The following is a 23101-nucleotide window of genomic DNA, read 5'->3' as shown; positions in this document are numbered from 1 at the left end:
TGGAAGAAATGGACCAGACCGATCGGCTGACTAAGAGACATTCGGTAGTAAAAGGCGCCCTGACCGGGTTGGGGTTCCGACTCTCTGTCGAAACAGTAGTTAAGAGCCGAGCGGAAGAACCAGGAAACAATGACACTACTAACAGTCTCTACATAGCGCCTAATGGAAATTTCCCCAGCACACCAATGTCAACGGCGGGCCGGACGCGAGGTGAGTGCCGCCGAACGCCTAAGGAGGAAGGGCGGTCACGACTCCACCTCAGTAGGTCGGACGCCCGGATTATGAGCGAAAGAGGGGGAACATCTTGACACCGTCAATCATATGGCTAGGCCATACTCTAGTATGACAACGGGATGTCCTTGTCCCATCAAGCGGCAGCCGCATCGCGGGGCGTCGGGTAAGCTCTCGATAGGTACACAGAGGCATGGGGCTCGGACATGCCGCAGCGCCTCGATGGGCATGTAGGAGCTTTTCATCACCCTATATAAAGAACCGTAGACTTGGCGAGGTGCGCATTCTACCACTGGAGCTCCTTTTCGCCACTTACGACTTGGCGTCGGAGGTCGGCGGAACTCCTTCCCCGCCACATGCGGGATCGCCGGAGCTTTGGAGCGCCATCGACAGGAGGCGCCACGTGCCCGGCTCCTTTGGTTGGTGATTCGGACAGATCAATTTGGCGCCGTCTGTGGGAACGCTCCTATCCGATCGGAAACAATGGATGAGGCTGGACGACAACACTTTCAACCGAGGAACTCGACGCTTTGATTGAGATAAGGGCCGCCAAGTCACTTGTGGAACAAAAGCGAGGCGAGATCCGGCGGTGGAGCAAAGACAAGCAACCCAAGGTCCGGCGGCGGAAGCACCACCGCCACCGCCGCCTTTCATCGGGCTCTGTTCGCACCACAGCGGGCGGGATAGGATCTTCTTGGATGAAATGCCTAGCGAGATGACGGGAAGGAAAACCGAGCGGACTCATCGCCCGGCGGATTAATCGCCAATTTTCGGAGGCTATCCCACGGACCCTCCTGCCAAAGCACTCACGCCTCCGATGATCGCGAGTACAATGGGACAAACGGGATGATCATCCGGTAAGTTCGATAACACTACTCTCCATCATACAGATGGAGTAAAGTCTGAGTTTTCTTACCACCCTCTGGGCTCGGCTCAACGGTTCGGAGGCTACCGACGGATCCATCACGAGCTTCAAGATTTCGAACGGCCTTCCTCCACCATTTTGCGAGCAATCGACGCTACCAGAAAACGAGTGAGCCTGTTCGCCATCAAGCAAGAAGCCCGTGAATCGCTGAGCTTACATCCAGTGGTTCAACCAAGTGGCGATGGACATTCCAACGCCCGGAAACCATGATGAATGCCTTCACACAAGGCATGGTGGATGAGGATTTCTTCGATCGCTATCCGAAAGCCGCCCGAGACTATGATCACATGTTACACCGGGTGAATACATCAACGTGGAAGAGGCACAAGCGGCTAGGAAAAAGAAACCTCAACCGGCGGGCCCTCAAGCCGAGGCGGAAGCAACACGCCGCTCACCGCCCGGAGGACCAAGGGCGAGCAATCCGATCCCCATGCCGGTCCCACGTGCGAGGTAGCCACCGCCCAAGCCAAAAAAAATGGACCCGATGTTCGCTCCTTCCACCGGACGGACACGCACAACACAAGGGATTGTCGAAGTCTTCCTTCGTGTCTCATCCTGCACACTAATGCCGATGGCGGTCTCCCCGTCGGCGCGCGGAGAATTCAAAGCCGATCGGACGCGAAATGATGGCGGCAAGAACAAACGCCCGATCGGCACCGTTCTCCAAGGCAGGAGAAGGCGTCCAGAGAACGGTCTCGGCCGTCCGCCGGAAGAGGAAAATAAAGCAATATCTCCGGCGAAATCAATGTTATTGTCGGGCCGACCGGAGAGACTCCAAAGACCAAGAAAGCGGCGTCCGCAGCTCCAATCCATGTCGTTGGTTGCGACCCAAAGAGCGGCGAACGGACCGGAAATCGCGGGCAGGGGACTTGGAAGGTGAAGTACCCCACGACGATGCTCCGCTCATCAAAGCGGTAATAGCGAATTATACTATCCACCGCGTTTTTGTAGATGGAGCTCGGTCAACATCATCTTCAAGAAGGCGTTCGATCAGTGCAATTGATCGAGCAGTCAGTACCCATGACAACTCCGCTCTGTTTACTGTAACGAAGTGCGCACAGTCGGTGCGACAGATCCGGCTGGCTACCTCGTTGGGAGAAGAGCCGCTCAGGAGGACAAGGACAACAAACTTTGTGGTGGTCGACTCTCCCTCGTCCTACAACGTCATTCTAGGACGACCGGCGCTCAGCGAATTCCAAGCGGTCGTCTCAACCTTCCACCAGAGGATCAAGTTCCCCGTAGAGGACAAAGTAGGAGAAGTACGGGGAGATCAGCTGGCAGCTCAGCGATGTTACATCGAGATGGTCCGAGCAGAGGTCTGTTCCGCTCGGAAGACGCCCCGGATCGAGGTAAACGCCATCACCGAAAAGCCACCCTCTCTAATTTATGAAGAAAAAGAGGAAGTGCAGATCCACCCAACCCGATCGGAGGCCACAACCTTTATAGCGTCCGATCGGGAAGAGAAGCAAAAAGAAGGATTGATCCAAAGCCTCCGAAGAAATCATGATGTCTTCGTCTGGTCGACGCATGAGCTGCCCGGAATTTCACCAAGTATAGCGCAGCATGAACTACACGTCCGACCGGACGCACGGCCCGTGAAGCAGAGAAAAAGAGATTTCAGCGCCGAGCAGAATGCTATCATCCGAGCGGAGGTGGAGAAACTCTTGGAGGTCGGCCATATCCGCGAGGTGCAGTTCCCGAGCTGGTTGGCTAACGTAGTATTAGTCTCCAAGCCGGGCAACAAGTGGAGAGTATGCATAGATTTTCGGGATTTCAACAAAGCTTGGCCGAAAGACTTTTATCCTCTGCCCCGGATAGATCAGCTGGTGGACTCTACGGCCGGCTGCGAATTAATTTGTATGCTCGACGCCTACTAGGGCTATCACCAAGTGCCGCTCGCCCAAGAAGATCAGGAAAAAGTCAGCTTCGTGACGGTCGACGGCACTTATTGCTATAATGTAATACCGTTCGGATTGAAGAATGCGGGGGCCACATATCAGCGCTTGATGAATAAAGTATTCAGAGAGCAGATCGGGCGGAATCTAGAAGTTTATGTGGACGACATTCTCATAAAGTCCGTCTGAGCGGTCGATCTCTTCAAAGATATGGAGGAAACCTTCCAAACGCTGCGCAAATATGGAGTCAAGCTAAATCCCCAGAAGTGCCTGTTCGGAGCAAAAGGAGGACGCTTCCTGGGGTACATAGTGACCGAGCGGGGAATCGAAGCAAATCCCAGCAAGGTGAAAGCCCTACAAGACATGCCGCCTCCAAGAAATACAAGGGAAGTGCAGCGTTTGACCGGTCGGATAACCGCTCTGTCCGTTTCATCTCCAAAACCGCCGAGCCTTCCGTTTTTCAAGATCTTACGCAAGGCTACAAAATTTCAATGGGACGAAGAATGCGACGGCGTTCAAGATTTAAAGGCATATCTGAATTCGCTCCGTTATTAGCTGCCGACTATTGGCGAGCCGCTGCCAGTATCTATCCTCGACCGAACGGGCAATTGGCTCGGCCGTGAGGGCGAGCGGAGAAGAGCCTGTATTTCCTTAGTCACATTTAAAGGATGGAATCTCGCTACATTGGACTCGAAAAGCTAGCTTGCCTCGTCCTCGCCGCCGGTGCCTTTGTCCATATTTCCTGGCGCATACTATTATTGTCAAAACCAATAGCCCGCTCGGACGTGTTCTACTAAATCCAGAGGCATCCGGACGGCTCATCAAATGGACGACAGAGAGCTAAGTGAATTTGACATCCAATACCAGCCCCGCGATCAAAGCGCAATCCTTGGCGATTTTCGTCATGAGGTGCAAAGCCGGAAGCTATATGGAGAATATATGTGGATGGGTCGTCCACCTGGCTGGAGCGGGATTGGAATATTGCCTCCCCACAAGAAGATGCACCTATCCGTCCGGCTAGATTATAAAGCTACCAACAATGAGGCGGAGTATGAGCCCTCATAGTGGCTGCGTGTCGCCTGACACGTGTGGGAGGGCCTAACACTCCACTAGGACTCATTCGCTCGCCAGCACTCTCTGGTACCTCGAAATCAATAGTGCTCGCCTCAAGCTCTACGCTGAAGCCTTTTAAAGCCGATTTTAGAGAAGTTATTGTCGAGAAGATACCGGGCGAGTAAAATCAAGCAATGATGAGTTAGCCAAGCTCATGAAGCTCAATAACGCCGATCGCCATTCAACGACCAATTGAAAAAACTGGCGCATGTCGACCGGATGGAAGGCCTCACATTTCCAAGCGACTGGCGGACACCCATCATAGAGTTCCTCCGATCGGGAGCCACACCGTCCGACCGGAATGAAGCCCAGCTGCTAAGGAGAAGAGCCGGTCGGTTCACACTCATCGGCGATCAGCTTTACAAAAAGGCTTTCTCACGCCCGCTGTTGAAATGCGTGAGCTCGGAAGACTCGGCTTACATCCTCCAAGAGGTACATCAAGGATCATGCGGAGGACATCCGGGCGGACGAGCACTAGCTAAGAAGATCCTGCTAGCTGGATACTTCTAGCCGACCTTACAAGCGGATGCCGCTCGGACAGTGTCAACGTGCCTTTCATGCCAAAAGTACCACTACTTCAGCCACCGACCGGCAGAAGAAATGAAGGCATCCACAGTTTCATGTCCGTTCGACTAATGGGGAATGTATATTGTTGGTCCATTCCCGATGGCGACCGGGCAGCGGAAATTTTTGCTAGTGGCGGTTGATTATTTTTCCAAGTGGGTGGAGGTCGAGCCGCTAGCCAAGATCACCGAACAGATGGTCAAAAAATTTATCTGGCAACACATCATCTGTCGGTTCGGCATCCCTCGCCGATTGGTCTCAGATAATGGGCGGCAATTCACAGGGAAGATGCTAGAGGATTGGTGCAAAAGCTACGGCATCGAGCAACACTTCACGTCCGTGGCTTATCCCCGAGCAACGCCGTCAGCAAGTAACCAATCGGAAATTCTTCGCGTGAGCTCCTCGACCATTTGGGAGGAAGTTGGCGGATGAAGTGTCGGCCTTATGGGCCATCCGAACGGCGCCAAAGGAAGGGACGGGTGTCACGCCTTTCCTGTACGGGCGAGGCGGTCATTCCGGTCGAAGTCGGCTCGAGTCCGTCCGGATTCAGAGATGATGATGGCAACGCCGAACGGAGGAACATGGAGGATTTGGTCAACGAGGCGAGCCAAGCGTCCGTTCGGTGATGGCGTCGCGGGGATGAAGCAAAATTACAACGGCTGTAATTCCCGATCATTCCGTGTCGGCGATCTTGTCTCGGAAGAAAGTCGTTTGCCACGTGACGCGGAACCGAGGCACCGTGGGCGGCCTTCAAGGTTATTGAAAGCTCCGCTGGCGCATATTATTTGGAGGATGAAGAAGGGCGGGCTAGATCGACCGTGGAGTGCAAATCATCTCCATCCTATCGAGCTGGGTGAAAGGTGCACGAATGTAAATCATTTTGTATATGTTGGTCGCCCATGTCCTTGTAATGCGGGAAACAAAATTAATGCAAAGGATGGCTAAGGGTTCGCCGATCGGCGAGTGTCGGTTAGTCAGAAGGCCGCCGAGCTCGACGTTAAATATCGAGACGAGTGCGTCTATAAACGCCCGAAGCGAAGGCCGCCGAGCTCGGCGTTAAATATCGAGACGGCGCTGCCTATAAACGCCCGGCGGAAGGCCGTCGAGCTCGACGTTAAATATCGAGACGAGCCACGCCGTTTATAAACGTCGAGCGGGCCGCCGAGCTCGCGTAAATATCGAGAGACGAGCCGACGCTATAAATGTCCGAGGAAGGTCGCCGAGCTCCGGCGTTAAATATCGAGACGACGCGTCTATAAACGCCTCGAAGGAAGGCCGCCGAGCCCGGCGTTAAATATCGAGAGGACGAGGCGTCTATAAACGTCCGAAGCGGAAGACCGCCGAGCTCGGCAATATCGAGAGACGAGCCGGCGTCTATAAACGTCCGAGCGGAAGACCGTCGAGCTCCGACGTTAAATATCGAGAGACGAGCCGGCGTCTATAAACGTCCGAGCGGATAGCTAGTCACATGATACGATCAACGATAGCCTGGTCATACGGCTGAGCGGCTCGCTTATCAAAAATGTACGGAAAACCCCTTTGGGGGTAAGGCACAAAGAAAAAGTTCGTCAGTGGAAGCTAGGATATTAGCATGGAAATGCCAAGCGGCTACATTCGAAAGCCTAGCGGCTGCGCGGTCGCATGATAGATGTCATTAAGACGATCGAACTGAGCCGGACAGAAGCGTGGTGCCGAGCGGAAAGGATATCAAGAACACTTTGACGTGACGAGGGAAAAATGCCTTGCTAAAACAGAAGTGAAAGGAGCAGAAGGTCATCTATTACTCATTAGGTAAATCAAACAAGTCATTACAGGAATAAGTTGGGCCGAACGGCGGGAATACAAAAAAGTTCATAAAAACGCTTCTCACACATCAAAATCAAAAAGAGCGTCGGGGATGGAGTCCATCACACTCGCGAGATCCTCGGGGGGGATGGTCAGCTCGGCAGGCAGGTGGCCTTTGGTCTTCAGATAGCCCACCGCCGCCTTGATCGCCTCCTCGAAAGTGAGGGATATCTTGTCGGTAAACTTCTCTCCGAAGTCTTCCGAGCGGAGGAACGCCTTCCTCACTTCGTCAGAACGGGCCGACTCCCCCTCTTGATACTCTTTGAGTGCGGCGTGGGCAGCATCGCTGGCGGCCTGAAGATCCTTCAAATCTCCATCAAATCTTTGGAGATCGGCCGAGCGGCTCTCTTTCTCGGTGGCTAGCAGGGCGTCCAAATCTTTGATGCGTTGTTCCAGCCCCCTGATCTCCACCTTCATGCGGTCCATATCATTGATGGCCTGTTGCTTCCGAGTGGTCGCCGTTTTGATCTCCTTATCTCGTTGCTTGATCATCGTTTCAAGCCGAACGACCTTGCTCGCTAAATCGGAAGCCCTTTTCCGTTCGGCATCCAGTAGTTTTTTGGCCTTCTCCAGAGCGGCCGCTGCGATCGTTGCCCATGACTTTTTGTTTTTTCAACTCCTCCGATTCGGCCGATCGATCGCTAATGGCGATCGCTCCACCAGCTCGCTAGCAAATGTAGACAGGTTAAAAACATAATTTAAATACGCAAACAAAGAAATGAGCATACCGGTGGCTTCGTTGTAGATTGTCGCCGCCGAGTCGCCCGGGAGTCGACGCTATTCGGCCAAGGCTCCATCCAAGCTTAGGCCGAGAGGGCCTGTCAAAGTGTAATCACTCGGGACCACAGGCCGATCGGCAAGGCGGCAGTACGCCTCGAAGGAAGGCGCAGAATTTAATTAATTCGCGCCGGCCGCTCTTGGAAGCGTCGGCCTTACCGGACGGCCCACCGGTGGACGAGGATGGACAAGCGCCTGATACGGCGCAAAGTTCTTGAAGGGTCGGACGGCGGCACCTCAGAGCTGGCCCTCGGAGAACCACGAGGGGTCGGAGTACTCTCGAGGGAAACCGTCCCGGAGACCGTGCATCCGCGCCCCCCGGGCCGGACTCATCAAGTGTAGTTGAGGCAGACACGGATTCTCGCAGGCCCTTGAGTGTGTAGCGCACGTCATCGGCGAACGACCCTCCACCCTCGGCTTGGGAGGTTCTGTACGCCCGCCTCCATCGTGAGAGGCGGGGGCCCGAGGCTCGGAGAGTTGGTGTCCCTCACCTTCTTCGCCGGCCGGATCACTGGGAAAGTTGGCGGCCTCCTTGCTTGTCACCGCCTCGATCCGAGCAACCTTCAATTTGAGCTTCTCGGTAGCTTTGGCGCGCCACATGACTTCAGCTCAGAAGCAAAAAATAAATCAGTTAGAACAAAACAAATGGGAAGATAAGGGAACTTACTCATGCTGCAGGGCAGTCGGCGGTGGTAGAGGACAAGCCGAATATGTGCATTACTCCCGGGAGGAGTAGCTTGTCAATATGATAGCGCTGGCCAACTAGCCGTTCGGCTGCATGAAGGTAGGCCGCGTCGCCTCTAAATTTGCCGAGCTCCGGTTGCGCTGGCATTGTCGTCTGCCACTTGGTGCGAAAAGTTGGCCACTCGGGAAAACGTATATAGAAGAAATGCTCCTTCCAATGTTTGTTGGAGCTCGGCATGTTATCGAAAAGGACGAAACCTATCCTAGATTGAGAAACAAAAGTACCCCACTCGACCTGCTTGGGATAGTAGAAGTAGTGGAAAATTTTTGGGTCTAAGGGGATGTCGTTCAGTTTGAACAAAACTATCACTCCGCTCAGCAGCCTAATAGAGTTGGAAACTACCTGGCCGAGCGGAATGCGGAAGTAATTGCAAACTTCTAAGAAAAACTTGTGGGGTGGAAAACGCAATCCGGCTAGAAATTGGTCTCGGAAGAAAAGAACAGTGTCGGGCGGCGGTTCATGAGGCCGATCGCCGGTGTGGCTAACACTATTTGGTGGTCGGTCGGCAGGTCGTAAGTCCGAACAAGACGCAATGCGTCTTCCTCATCAAAGCGGCTCTCCATGGTCGCGTACCATAGACCCGGAGCGCCGCCGGTTGATTGCGAGGTGCTAGTCATGGGCGAAATACGAGAATACGGGACCGAAAGAGAAGGTTCAAGCAAGGAATGGAGGAAAACCGACTGAAGGAAACGAGTAACAAAGAGCAGAAAACGTTGGGGAACAAGAAAGAGGGTCTTACAAGCAAGAAAGATGATCGACGAGGGCCTGAGGTTTGCCGAAGAACGGAGGGGCGAGGTCGCCGGAGAAAGAAACGAGCAGAGAAGCGCCTTAGGAGGATGAAGCAACGAGGCGGCGGAAACGGAGTCGCGGGCTTTATATCGCCGCCCGGGAGCAACCTCCACCGTCCGATCCAGGTCGTTGATAACGAGGTCATCATCCAGTCGTCCATTTCAAACGGCGGCTGTCCCATCAGAAGCGATGCCACTGCCATACGCTGACAAACGCATGATCGCCACGTGTCAGCGGGATACTAGCCGCATTTAATGAGCTCCCCTTACCGTGCGCAGTGCACGTGATGAATAGTAGGGGAAAGCATCAGACATGGGGTCCAAGAGACCACAAGAAACGGATCAGATACCGCATCATTAGGCCTGGCCGAGCGGCCCAATACAATGATCGTTGTTCTCGGACGATCGGTCGGACTTCGCCTCCCGACTAGACTCGAAGGAAGGCAAGTGATCCGTGGTAGGCCGGACCCCTAACGAGGGGTCAACGCCACGTAGAGGTCAAATGGCAAAGCAGCCCGAAGCCGACGGACTTGGAAGAAATGGACCAGACCGATCGACTGACTAAGAGACATTCGGTAGTAAAGGCGCACGGGTCGGGTTCCACGCCTCTGTCAAAGATGGTTAAGAGCCGAGCGGAAGAACCAGAAACAATAACTGCCTCTACATAGCGCCCTCTGAAATTTCCCCACACCATGTCGGCGGGCGGAGAGTTGAGCGCCCTAACGCCTAAAGGAGGAAGGGCGGACGGACTCATCCGCCGTTCGGACGCCCGGATTATGAACGATAAAGAGGGGGAACATCTTGGCCGAATCATATGGCTAGGCCATACTCCTAGTCTGACAACGGGATGTCCTGTTGTCCCATCGAAGGCGTAATGGGACTGTCGCAGTATGGCGTCAGGTAAGCTCTCTGATAGGTACACACCGAGGCATGGGCTGCGGACATGCACGCGCCTCGATAGGCGTGTAGGAGCTTTTTCATCACCCTATATAAAGAACCGTAGACTTCGCCGGAGGTACGCATTCTACCAGCTTGGGAGCTCCCTTTTCCGCCACTTACCTGACTTGAGCGTCGGAGGGTCGCCGCCGGGAACTCCTTCCCGGCCCGACTTCTGTGCAGGATCGCCGGAGCTTCGGAGGCCTGCGTCATCGACTAGGAGAGCGCCACGTGCCCAGCGTCCTTTGGTTCGGCGATTCGGACAGGATCAGCATAAATAGATTATCTTTTCCGTTCCTTCAACTTTTGTTTTGGCAAGAAATTTTCCTCTCGTCATGTCTAAAGTGTTCTTTAAAACTCCTCCGCTCGGCATCATACTTTAACATGGACTCAAGCCGATTGTCTTCAAAAAGTCTTTCGCCATGCAACTGCGCAGCCGCTCGGCGCGCGAACGTCGTTCGTTCATGTGCTCACATCTTTAATTCCTATTAACCATCTATTGCTTTGCACCTTACCTCATAGGGTTTTTCATATATTTTCGTTAAGCGAGCCGCTCGGCCGTATGTAGGCCTTCAAGAACAGGCTCTGTCGTCGGTCGGCTTTTACCGCCAGAATGTATCACGTGGATGGTTATCCGCTCGGACGTTTATAGACGCCGGCTCGTCTCTTGATTTTTAACGTCGGAGCTCGACGGCCTTCCGCTCGGACGTTTATAAACGCCGGCTCGTCTCTCGATTTTTAACGTCGGAGCTCGACGGCCTTCAGCTCGGACGTTTATAGATGTCGGCTCGTCTCTCGATTTTTAACGTCGGAGCTCGACGGTCTTCCGCTCGGACGTTTATAGACGCCGGCTCGTCTCTCGATTTTTAACGTCGGAGCTCGACGGCCTTCTGCTCGGACGTTTATAGACGCCGGCTCGTCTCTCGATTTTTAACGTCGGAGCTCGACTTTCGTCGGAACGCTTATAGACGCCGGCTCGTCTCTTGATTTTTAACGCCGGAGCTCGACGACCTTCCGCCGGACGCTTATAGGCGCTTCTCTCGATTTTTAACGTCGGAGCTCGACGGCCTTCCGCTCGGACGTTTATAGACGCCGGCTCGTCTCTCGATTTTTAACGTCGGAGCTCGACGGCCTTCCGCTCGGACGTTTATAGACGCCGGCTCGTCTCTCGATTTTTAACGTCGGAGCTCGACGGCCTTTTTTAAGGCTAACTTCAATACAGCCGCTCGGCAAACCCATTGACCATCCTTTGAATTAATTTTGCTTCCTGCATTACAAGGGTACGGGCGACCAAAATATATGAAAAAAATAAGTTACATTAGTGCACCTTTCACCCAGCCCGATAAGGCTGGAGATGATTCGCGCTCCACGGCCGGTCCAGTTGACGCCCGTCTTCATCCTCCAAATAATAAGCGCCTGAGCGGAGCTTTTCAATAACCTTGAAGGGGCCCGCCCACGGTGCCTCTAGCTTGCCAACGTCGCCGACCGACTTGACTTTCTTCCAGACAAGATCGCCGACCTGGAATGATCTAGGGATTACGCGGCGGTTGTAGTTTTGCTTCATCCGCTGCCGGTACGCCATCAGCCGAACGGACGCCTTGGCTCTTTCTTCTTCGACCAAATCCAGCTCCATGTTCCTCCGCTCGGCGTTGTCCTCATCGTAATTTTGGATCCGAGCGGACTCGACGCCGACTTCAACAGGAATGACCGCTTCGCCGCCATACACCAAGTGGAAAGGCGTGACGCCCGTCCCTTCCTTTGGAGTCGTTCGGATGGCCCATAAGACGTCCGACACTTCATCTACCCAACTTCCTCCCAAGTGATCGAGCCGAGCGCGCAGAATGCGAAGAATTTCCCGATTGGCTACCTCGGCTTGACCGTTACTTTGGGGATAGGCCACGGACGTGAAGTGTTGCTCGATGCCATAGCTTTGGCACCAATCCTCGAGCAACTTTCCTGTGAATTGCCGCCCATTATCGGAGATAAGTCGACGGGGGATGCCGAACCGACAGATGATGTTCTGCCAAATAAATTTCTTGACCATCTGCTCGATGATCTTAGCTAGCGGCTCGGCCTCCACCCACTTGGAAAAATAATCAACCGCCACTAATAGAAATTTCCGCTGTCCGGTCGCCATAGGGAACAGACCCACAATATCCATTCCCCATTGGTCGAACGGGCAAGACACAGTGGCGGCCTTCATTTCCTCTGCCGGTCGGTGGTAGAAGTTATGGTACTTCTGGCACGAAAGGCACGTCGACATGGTCCGAGCGGCGTCCGCTTGTAAAGTTGGCCAAAAGTATCCAGCTAGCAGGATCTTCTTAGCTAGTGATCGTCCGCCCGGATGCCCTCCACACGATCCTTGATGTACTTCTTGGAGGATGTAAGCCGAGTCCTCCGAGCTCACGCATTTCAACAGCGGGCGTGAGAAATGTAGGACCGATGCGGCCGGCTAGAAGGGGGGGTTGAATAGCCCTGAGTAAAACACAACCCTTTCTCGGACAATTAAGCTAACACTTGAAAAAGAATAGATTAAGCAGAAAATAAAGCATAAAAACGAGGCACCGGTTTTGACTTGGTTACAACCGGAGAGGTTGTTAATCCAAGGAAGATTGTTGCACTAAAAACTCCTTCAGGCGGAGAAGCCTCGTTTACAGCAGTGTAGGCACAAAAAGAAAGAAGCTAATCAAAGATATGGAAGCACACAAGTGTTGTTTACAATTTCTGAACTGATGTAAAGCTTCTGGACCAAGGTCAGATGTTATAGCCTTGGTGGGCGCTGAAAGGTTCCGGCACAGGGGATAAATTTATCCCCACGCTGATCGAGATAATTCTCGATCTGGTCAACATCTTATTGGCGCCGGAAGGGTTCCGGCGCCGGATGGGTCCGGCGCCCGGTCGGTTCGGCGCCCGGACCAAGTCAACATAGTTGACTTTTTCATCCGGACCGCTCTAGTCCCGCTTCGGTCCGGTTCTTCCGCTCCGGATCCGCTCGTTTGGGTGATCTCTGCCTTCCGGAAAAGGGCTCACCCGAACCCAACTTCCGGTCTTCTCGAGCGTGCTTCCCTCCGGCTTCTCGTCCCTCGGAATTGCCGCGTGTTTCCTTCTCGTCCGCCAGCGTACTCATCCGCAGTCTTCGTCCCTCGGTCGTCGACCTTCTCGCTAGCTGCGTCTCTTGCTCCCCGAGCAATCTTCCGCTCCGGCTTTCGTCCCTCGGAACCACCGCGCGCTTCCTTCTCGTCCGCCGGTGTACTCTTCCGCAGCACCTCGTCCCTCGGACTGCCGTCCTTCTCGCTAGCTGCGTCTTCCACTCGAGTACCTGTGTTCCTAAGCTCCTGCACACTTAGACACAAGGTTAAATACACAGGACCTAACTTAACTTGTTGATCACACCAAAACAACCTTGGGGTTCCAACAATCTCCCCCTTTTTGGTGTGATCAACCCAAGTTAAGCTAGGGTTAAAATATACATAAAATTGAATTAAGTAAATTAACTTAAATTGCAATTTAAGTGCAAAAAGATAGAAAAAAAAATTAAATTCTATGTACCTCCCCCTAGACTTATACTTTCCCTTCTCCCCCTTTGATCACAAAAAAAATGGGGTTCCAAGAAAAATAATCTAAGGGTTAAAGACTTAGAAAATATAAAAAAAATCTAAGTTTTTAAGAAATTTAGAAAATTTTCTAAGTAATTAAAGCTGAGATTTCTAGTTTCAAAAAAAATTCTTAACTTAGGAAAAAATAATTTTTGAGAATATAAAAATAACAAAATTCTAAGTAGGTAAATTGAAATAAAATGTTTTGAATAACCTTTTTCAAGCACTAATTAATTCTTGTATTAATGCTTCATTAGTAAGTTAATTAAACATTTATTTCAATATTTTGGCTTCCAGGTCGTGGCGAGGCACTAGGCCTTCTTGGTTATTGGAGCAACAACCACTTCCTTAGAGAAAGCCTCATAAAGAAATTCTTTATTTAATTTTCTCACTTAAAGCGCTAATTTTACTTTTAAAATTAATTTAAGCATGATTTAGGAACCCAATATAGGTTCCAACCTACTGGATTAACTAAAAAGTTTTTAGGGACATATTTTCTAGAGATATTTTTAATTTGTCCCTAGTGATATCTATAATACCAATTCAAATTATTGAACCTTCTAAAATTGGTTTTAGATGAGCAACAGAGTTTTCAATTTCTACTTGAAAAATTAAATTTTGAATTTCTAATTTTAATTTTTCATTTTCTAAATTTGATTTATCTAGCATTTCTAACGGACAAGATGTAGCTAATATTGCTTTTAAATTTTTATTTTCATTTTCTAATTTGCAGCAATCTTTTGTTAAAATTTTAATGAATTTAAACATTTTATTAGGAGGAAGAGATCGTACCTCACTTACCTTGTCGATCTCGTTGTCGGTTTCTCCCCCTGAACTGCTGCTCTCTTCGGACGTGGCTCCCCCTTCATTGATGCTTTCGATGCTCATTTCGGAAGAGCTTGATTCGCAGTCGTCGTCTTGATGACTCGCCATTAACGCGAGCCCGGAGAACTCCTTGACTTCTGATTCCGACGACGTATCGTCCCACGTCGCTTTTAGGGCCTTGCGATTTTGGATAGGCTTCTTACCCTTGTCCTTCCCGTTGTTCTTCAGTTTAGGGCAATTGTCCTTGACGTGCCCTTCTTCATCGCAATGGTAGCAGCGGATGGTTCTTTTCTTTCTTCCCTGCGGATGGTTAGATTTCCTAGATTTACAAATATTTTTAAATCGTCTTACCATCATTACCATTTCCTCGTCGTCGAGAGAAGATTCTGACTCAGGTTCGTCTCTCGAAGCTTTAAGAGCGACATTATTCTTGGGCTCCTTCGGACCTGCACATCTTGACTCATGCACTTCAAAAGTTGAAAATAATTCATCTAATGAAATTTTTTCTAGATTTTTTGAAATGTAAAAGGCATCTACTAGTGATGCCCATTTTGAGTTTGTAGGAAAGGAATTTATGGCATACCTTAGCGAATCTCGGTTACTTACCTCTTCTCCAAGATTCGTAAGTCTGGTGATGAGTTCCTGAATCCTCGAGTGTAGATGTGCAATTGTTTCACCTTCTTCAAATCGGAGGTTTGTAAGCTGGTTACGAAGTAAATCCCGTCTTGCAAGTTTGGCTTCGGATGTTCCTTCGTGTAACTCAAGGAATTTATCCCAAAGCTCCTTTGCCGAGTTGTAGGTACCGACTCGATTGACTTCTTGTGTTGGAAGTACACTTAGCAGATGAAATTCTGCTTTCTTGTTTGCCACGTGGTCAGCCTGCTCCTTCTTTGACCATTGATTTCTTGCTTTGCCCTCTGGTGCTTCATAGCCAAATTCCATTGTTAGTAATAAATCATAATCTGTTTCAAGAAATACCTCCATTCGCTTTTTCCAGCTAGCGAAGTCCCCTTCGAATTTTGGTGCGTGGATGTTGGATCCGGCCATCTTGTTGCTTCGTTCGGCGGTTAGTCCTCCTGAAGCGCCTCGGCTCTGATACCACTTGTAAGACCGATGCGGCCGGCTAGAAGGGGGGGTTGAATAGCCCTGAGTAAAACACAACCCTTTCTCGGACAATTAAGCTAACACTTGAAAAGAATAGATTAAGCAGAAAATAAAGCATAAAAACGAGGCACCGGTTTTGACTTGGTTACAACCGGGGAGGTTGTTAATCCAAGGAAGATTGTTGCACTAAAAACTCCTTCAGGCGGAGAAGCCTCGTTTACAGCAGTGTAGGCACAAAAAGAAAGAAGCTAATCAAAGAAATGGAAGCACACAAGTGTTGTTTACAATTTCTGAACTGATTTAAAGCTTCTGGACCAAGGCTGTATTTATAGCCTTGGTCGGGGCGCCTGGAAAGGTTCCGGGCGCCCTGGGGGGGGATAAAATTTATCCCCACGCGTTCGAGATCGAGATAATTCTCGATCTGGTCAACATCGTTCCGGCGCGGAAGGGTTCCGGTGCCGGATGGGTCCGGCGCCCGGTTAGTTCGGCGCCGGACCGAAATCAACATAGTTGACTTTTTCATCGGGCTTCTCTGGTTCAGTCCCGCCCCGGTCCGGTTCTTCCGCTCCGGATCCGCTCGTTTGGGTGATCTCTCCGGAAAAGGGCTCACCCAACCCAACTTCCGGTCTTCTCGGGCGTGCTTCCTCGGCTTCTCGTCCCTCGGAATTGCCGCGTGTTTCCTTCTCGTCCGCCAGCGTACTCATCCGCAGTCTTCGTCCCTCGGTCGTCGACCTTCTCGCTAGCTGCGTCTCTTGCTCCCCGAGCAATCTTCCGCTCCGGCTTTCGTCCCTCGGAACCACCGCGCGCTTCCTTCTCGTCCGCCGGTGTACTCTTCCGCAGCGCCTCGTCCCTCGGACGCACAGCGTGCCGTCCTTCTCACTAGCTGCGTCTTCCACTCGAGTACCTGTGTTCCTAAGCTCCTGCACACTTAGACACAAGGTTAAATACACAGGACCTAACTTAACTTGTTGATCACACCAAAACAACCTTGGGGTTCCAACAAGAAAACCTTTTTGTAAAGCTGATCGCTGATGAGTGTGAACCGACCGGCTCTCCTCCTTAGCAGCTGGGCTTCATTCTCATTGGATGGTGTGGCGCTCGAGCGGAGGAACTCTATGATAGGTATCCGCCAGTCGCTTGGAAACGTGAGGCCTTCCATCCGGTCGACGTGCGCCACCAACAGTACTTGTTCAATTGGCTGCTGAATGGCGACCGTCGTTATTGAGCTCGCGAGTTTGGCTAACTCATCGGCTACTTGATTTTCTGCTCTGGGTATCTTCTGGACAATAACTTCTCTAAAATTGGCTTTAAGTTTCTCAAACGCTTCAACATAGAGCTTGAGCCGGGCGCTGTTAATTTCAAAAGTGCCAGAGAGCTGTTGCGAGGCCAACTGCGAATCTGAATGAAGTATTACCCGACCGGTGCCAACATGTCGAGCTGCCTACAAGCCGACTATGAGGGCTTCATACTCTGCTTCATTGTTGGTCGCTTTATAATCCAGCCGGACGGATAAGTGCATCTTTTCTTCTTGAGGGGAGAGCAACAATATTCCAATCCCGCTTCCGAGCCGAGTGGACGACCCATCCACATATACTCTCCACATAGCTTCCGGCTCCGGCCTTTGCACCTCAGTCACAAAATCGGCCAAGGATTGCACTTTGATTGCCGAGCGGGGCTGGTATTGGATGTCAAATTCACTTAACTCCGTCGTCCATTTGATGAGCCGCCCGGATGCTTCTGGATTTAGTAACACACGCCCGAGCGGGCTATTGGTTTTGACAATGATGGTATGCGCCAGGAAATATGGGCGAAGGCGCCGAGCAGCGTCGAGCCCAGTGTAGCGAGATTCAACATCTTTTAAAATATGGCTAAGGAAATACACAGGCTCCTCTCCGCTCGCCCTCACTAGTGCCGAGCCGATTGCCTGCTCGGTCGAAGATAGGTAGATACAAAGTGGCTCACCCGCAGCCGACTTGGCTAATACCGGGAGGGTATTCAGATATGCCTTCAAATCCTCGAACGCCCAGTCGCATTCTTTGTCCCAGTGAAATTTAGTGGCCTTGCGAAAGATTTTGAAGAAAGGAAGGCTCCGGTCGGCAGTTTTGGAGATGAACCTGGACAGAGCAGTTATCCGACCGGTCAAATGCTGCACTTCCCTTGTATTTCTTGGAGGCGGCATGTCTTGTAGAGCTTTCACCTTGCTGGGATTTGCTTCAATACCCCGCTCGGTCACTATGTAACCTAAGAAACGACCTCCTTTTGCTCCGAACAGGCACTTCTGAGGATTTAGCTTGACTCCATATTTAGCTTGGCTCGGTGTAGCATATGGTTATAGTCTCGAGGCGGCTTCCGAACGAGTGAGCGGAAGAAGTTCCCGTCCACGAGGCCTTGTGTAAATGCGTTCATCATTGTCTCTGAGGTGGCCGTTGGAATATCCATGGCTACCTGATTAAACCGCTGGATATAAGCTCTGAGCGGCTCTCTCGGCTCCTGTTTGATGGCAAACAGATTAACACTGATTTTCTGATAGTGCCGACTGCTTGCGAAGTGGTGGAGGAAGGCCGTCCGGAAATCCTTGAAACTTGTGATGGATCCGTCCGGCAGCCTCCGAAACCACTATTGAGCCGATCCCGCGAGAGTAGTAAGAAAAACTCGGCATTTTACTCCATCTGTATATTGATGGAGCGTAGCTGTGTTATCAAACTTACCCAGATGATCGTCTGGGTCGGTTGTCCCATTATACTCGCCGATCGTCGGAGGAATGTAGTGCTTCGGCAGAGGATCTCGTAGATAGTCTTCGAAAATTGGCGATTAATCCTCTCGGGCGATGCATCCGCTCGGGGGGCTTTCCCTTTTCTGTCATCTCGTCTAGGCATTTCGTCCGAAGAAGATCCACGATCTCTATGAGCTGCTGCGGCTTCAGGGGTGCGGAATAGGGCTCGATGAAATGCAACGGTGGCCGGCGGTGCTTCCGCTCGACCACCAGACGCTGACGTTGCTTGCTGCTCCGGCCGCTCGGCTGTGGCTTTCTGTTTTTGCTCCACAAGCTTGGCGGCCCTTATCTCGATCAGGGCGTCGAGTTCCTCCGTCGAAAGCGTCATCGTGTGTTGTCGTCCAGCTTCGTCCATTGTTTCCGGTCGGATGCAGGAGCGTTCCCACAGACGGCGCCAAATTGATCCTGTCCGAATGCTGAATCAACGGACGCTGGGCACGGGGCGCTCTCCGACTGCTGACGTGGATCTTCGACTGGTGACACGCAGCTCCGGAGGACCTGCACAGAAGTCGGGCCGGGAAGGGGTTCCCAGCGGCGACCCTCCGACGCTCAAGTCAGGTAAGCAGGTGGTGGAAAAAGTAGCTCCAAAGGTCTTGAACGCGTACCTCCGGCGAAGTATGAGGCTCTTTATATAGAGTGGTGAAAAGAGCTCCTGCACATCCACCGAGGCGCCTACGTGTATGCAGCCCATACCTCGGTATGTGTTTGTCAGAAAACTTACCTGACGCCATACTGCTACAGTCCAAGCACGTCTTCGATGGGACAATAGAACACATAGCTGTCAGACTTAGAATATGGCCTAGCCATAGGACTTGACAGCTATCAGAAGGTGTCCTTGCCCTTCCCTACCCCACAGGCCGGTACGTCCGTCCGGACGGGGAGTGATGTCCGGACGGCCCTCAGTTTATGCGCCAGCCGGACGGAATTCCCCTCTCGCCGGCCTGCCGTATGCATCGATCTGCTGGGGATATTTTCGATAGGGAACTATGCAGGGCCCTGTTAGCAGTATGTCACCTTCTCTTAGGGCTTCCGCTCAGCTCCCTGCTACTGTTCCATTGAGCCTCGGAACTACGACTTCAGTGGGGGCACCTATTGCCTTGGCTATTCACCGGTCGGTCTTCAGGGGTCGGTCGGGAGGTTGGCCCCTCCCTCTCTGGTCGGCCACTTGGCCTTTTGACTCCAGCGTGGCAGTGACCCCTCAGAATGGGGGTCCCCTGTTCTAACCGCCGGATCAATGATGCTTTCCATATGATTTTAAAAGAGAGTTTAAATTTTAAAATCTTTCCTTTTATAACTTTCTACAAAGGATTAAAAGAGAGATTTGTAATCTTTCCTTATTTGTAGTTATTTATAATGTTTAAAAGAAATATTTTAATTTTAAACTTTCCTTTTTTGAAACCATGATATATAAGGAGTTTTATTTTAAATCTTTTCTTTTATAGACATCCACAAAAGGATTTAAAAGAGAAGATTTTAATTTTATAAAACATGTCTTTTATAGCTAACCACAAAAGGGGTTTTAAAAGAGATTTTAATTTTTGTTTAAAATCTTTCCTTGTTTGATACACAAGTGGTGGCCTGCCATGTAAAGGAATAAAAGAAAGTTTTAATTTTTTTGTTTTAAAATTTTTCTTTTTTTGATTCACCAAGGATTATAAAAGGAGGGAGAGGGTGCTTCATTGAGAATAACCTAAACCTTGCATCCTCTCTATTGTGGTCAAAACTCTTCTCTTCTATTCCCTTGGTGGCTGACCCTCTTCTTTCTCTCTTCTCCTTTTGTTTTCTCTCTTGATGGCCAACGACATCAAGCTTGGTTTTCTCTTGGTGGTCGGTTGCTTGAAGGAGAAAAAGAAGAGAATGAAGCTCTTTTGTCTAACATCCCTTGGAGGTTAGTTGGTGGCCGAAACTTGGAAGCAAAGGAAGAGGTTTTGGTGGATTTCATCTTTGTAGACCATCGCCCACACGACGTCTAAGAGAAGGAGAGGAATACAACAGAAGGTCAAGAGGTCTATAAGCTACAAAAAGGTATAACTAGTTATTTGTTTCCGCATCATAACTAGCTCATCCTTTTGTATAGATCTTGAAAACCCAAACACAAGAGGTTATCGATTTTAGGTTATCGTTTTGTTATCGATTTTATTTTTCGATTTCATGTTTTCAATATGTGCTTCTATTGAGGTCTCTGTAGTTAAACCTAGTTTATTGTAAGAAGTTAAATATTCGATTTCTTTGAAAGGCTTTGGTTAGGAAGTGGTGGATGATCCCATACCCAAGAAAGCCTAGTGTCTCGTCATGTTTAACCTGGAAGGAGATATTTGAAATAAATATTTAATTAACTTCTATAATATGATTTAACTTATGAAGAACACATCGGTTAAACTTGGAGTAAAAATGTTAAGTATCGTTTTCAATCCAAATTTAACTTCTGAAGGACAATTTGGATTAATAATGTTAAGCATCGTTTGCAATTTAAATTTAACTTCAGTAGAGCACATGGGTAGCTAGGATAGTTCTATGCTTATATAAATTTTTTGTAAGGGGAACTATAATGGTATTCTGAGTAGCAACCAACAATTGGTATCAGAGCTAGGTTTTACCTCTGTGTGTTTGATTTTTAGTTTAATTATACACATGTCATACATATTTTAGACTTGAAAATAGTAGGATGTGAAAATAGATTAACTCTGTGGTTGCAGGCTCTAACTATTATGACTTATTAACCCGTGAGACTATAATCTTGGTGGATTGTAGGTTATCCTAGCTGTCCCTCTTAATCTGTCCCATCCCAGGTATATGAAGGTAGGTAAATTATGGACTCAATTTATAATTGATTTATCGGGAATTGATTCCTTATCTCATTGTAGCTTGGTAAATCTTAGACTGAGTTTATAGTCAATTTATCGAGAATTGATCTCTTACCTTATTTTAGCAAAGCTAATGTTTAGAAAAAATCAATTTATAATCTTGGTGGATTACTCGTGGAACATGAAGGTTAATATTTTATGAGAAGCCAAAATTTATGTAGATAATTTAGGTTATTGACCAAATGCTGACAACTAAATATGACAAAAGGTGATTTACTTATCTCTAGTATCTCCGTCAATCCGTTTCTAGGCCAATACTAAAGAGGTAAATTAAGGATGACTATTAGCCATTAATGCAATGGTTAAGGCATGTGTCAAATTTTGATCCCATAACTTAATATGACAACACTTTATATCTTAAATATTGCACCGCTCCGAATAAATCAAAATGCTGACAACTAAAGCATCATCACTTTTTTTTTTCAAAACAAAGGTTGAGCTTTAGTTTAACCTGAATGAAAAAATATGATAATCTCAATTAGCCTCATTGATTATTTCTGGGTTGATCAGTCTGATCCTACGGAAGTTTTTCACCAGCCATTAGGGTAAATCGAGAAGCGCACGCGACGACCAGCCCAGAAACTTAGCATCCTTTGATTACGCCCCTCATTTGGAGAAATTTTTTTGTAAATACGCCATAGCTAGGATTCAAACCGTGGGTGATTGGATAACAATCTGAATATTTTACTGTGGTACCATGACCCCAGGGACAATTTAACATGAATGAAAGATATATAATAAAAGAATACATATACAATTATAGAGCTTCATTATGTAGGTATGTTACTATTAAGTCAATAAGCCAAAATTTGAAGGTGTTTTTTACTACTACAGTTGTCTTGGGCTATAGTGTTACGATATGATATCTAAGCTATTATCCAGAAATTTATGGTTTAATTCTTAGTTATAATGTATTTATTGAAAATTTTCCTCTAAATAAAGTGTGTAACTAAAGGATGCTAAATTTTTAGACTGTTTATCATACGTGTTTCATAATTTATCCTGATAACTGATGAAAAATTTACATAGAATCGAATTGATCATCTCAAAATTAATCAATAAAATTAACTGGATTGAGCATTCCAACTATTACAGTTACCTATTTTGAAATTTCTTTTCAGAGATATTTTTTATTATTTTAATCTTCTGAACTTATAAATTAGTAGTTTCATCCTTACAATTATACCCCTTATATTTTATTTTTATTTCAATTTTTAGAAAAAAATTTGGCCCAAGACTTACAAGCATCTACAACTTCACACCATTATTTTTTTTTTCACTTTTCCTTTTTCTCTTTCTAGTTTTACATTGTAACTCAATTTTCATTTCTCAATCATTTGATTATCTAACGCCCATATAAATGTTTTTTCAGTTGCAGCCTTTAAAATTTATTTTTTTCCTCAAGTTTTTTTTTTCAGATTTTTCAATTGTAATCTAATGACACAAAATGACAATACAAAATGTGTATATTAATCTACTTACTCCTAATTCTTCTATCACTTTTGAATTTATTATTTTTAAAAATGTGTATATTATGATAATTGTTTCTGAATTTTAAAATATTTTAATTTATAACTTTAAAAACAACTTTTTGTAATTCTTTAACAAAATTGAATATATTTTTAAAAACAACTCATATAGTTTTTTTTTAAAAAATAGAATGAAATTATTTTACTATGGTTATTTATTATTTTTAAAAAATATTTTTTCAATTTATAATTATGAAAATAATTTAAAATAGTTTATCATTAAAAATCTTACATTTGTTCGGTAAAAAAACATGGCGTGTTTTACGGACTAGCAAAAATGAGAAAGTAGTGAAATAAAAATAATTGAAGGAAAGAAGTAAGCGAACTTTTTGAGAAGTGATAAAAAATTAAGTAAAAGAGTCTCAGAACTATGTAATGGTCACAGCACCTATATCAGTTTTTTCAAACATACAATTTATTTTAAAATTTATATTTTAAATAAAAAAAACTTTTATATCAACTATTTTATTTATTTCTTAAATTTAAATTTATTATATAATACTTTTCTAAATTTATAAATAAAATCTATTCACTAAATATTAAAATATCATTTAATTTGAGAGAGAAAAAAATGAAAAGAATGTATTGGAT

The sequence above is a fragment of the Zingiber officinale genome, chromosome 2A (assembly GCF_018446385.1).
Source record: "Zingiber officinale cultivar Zhangliang chromosome 2A, Zo_v1.1, whole genome shotgun sequence".
In the NCBI taxonomy this organism is placed as follows: Eukaryota; Viridiplantae; Streptophyta; class Magnoliopsida; order Zingiberales; family Zingiberaceae; genus Zingiber; species Zingiber officinale.
Note: the sequence above shows the minus strand (reverse complement) of the source record.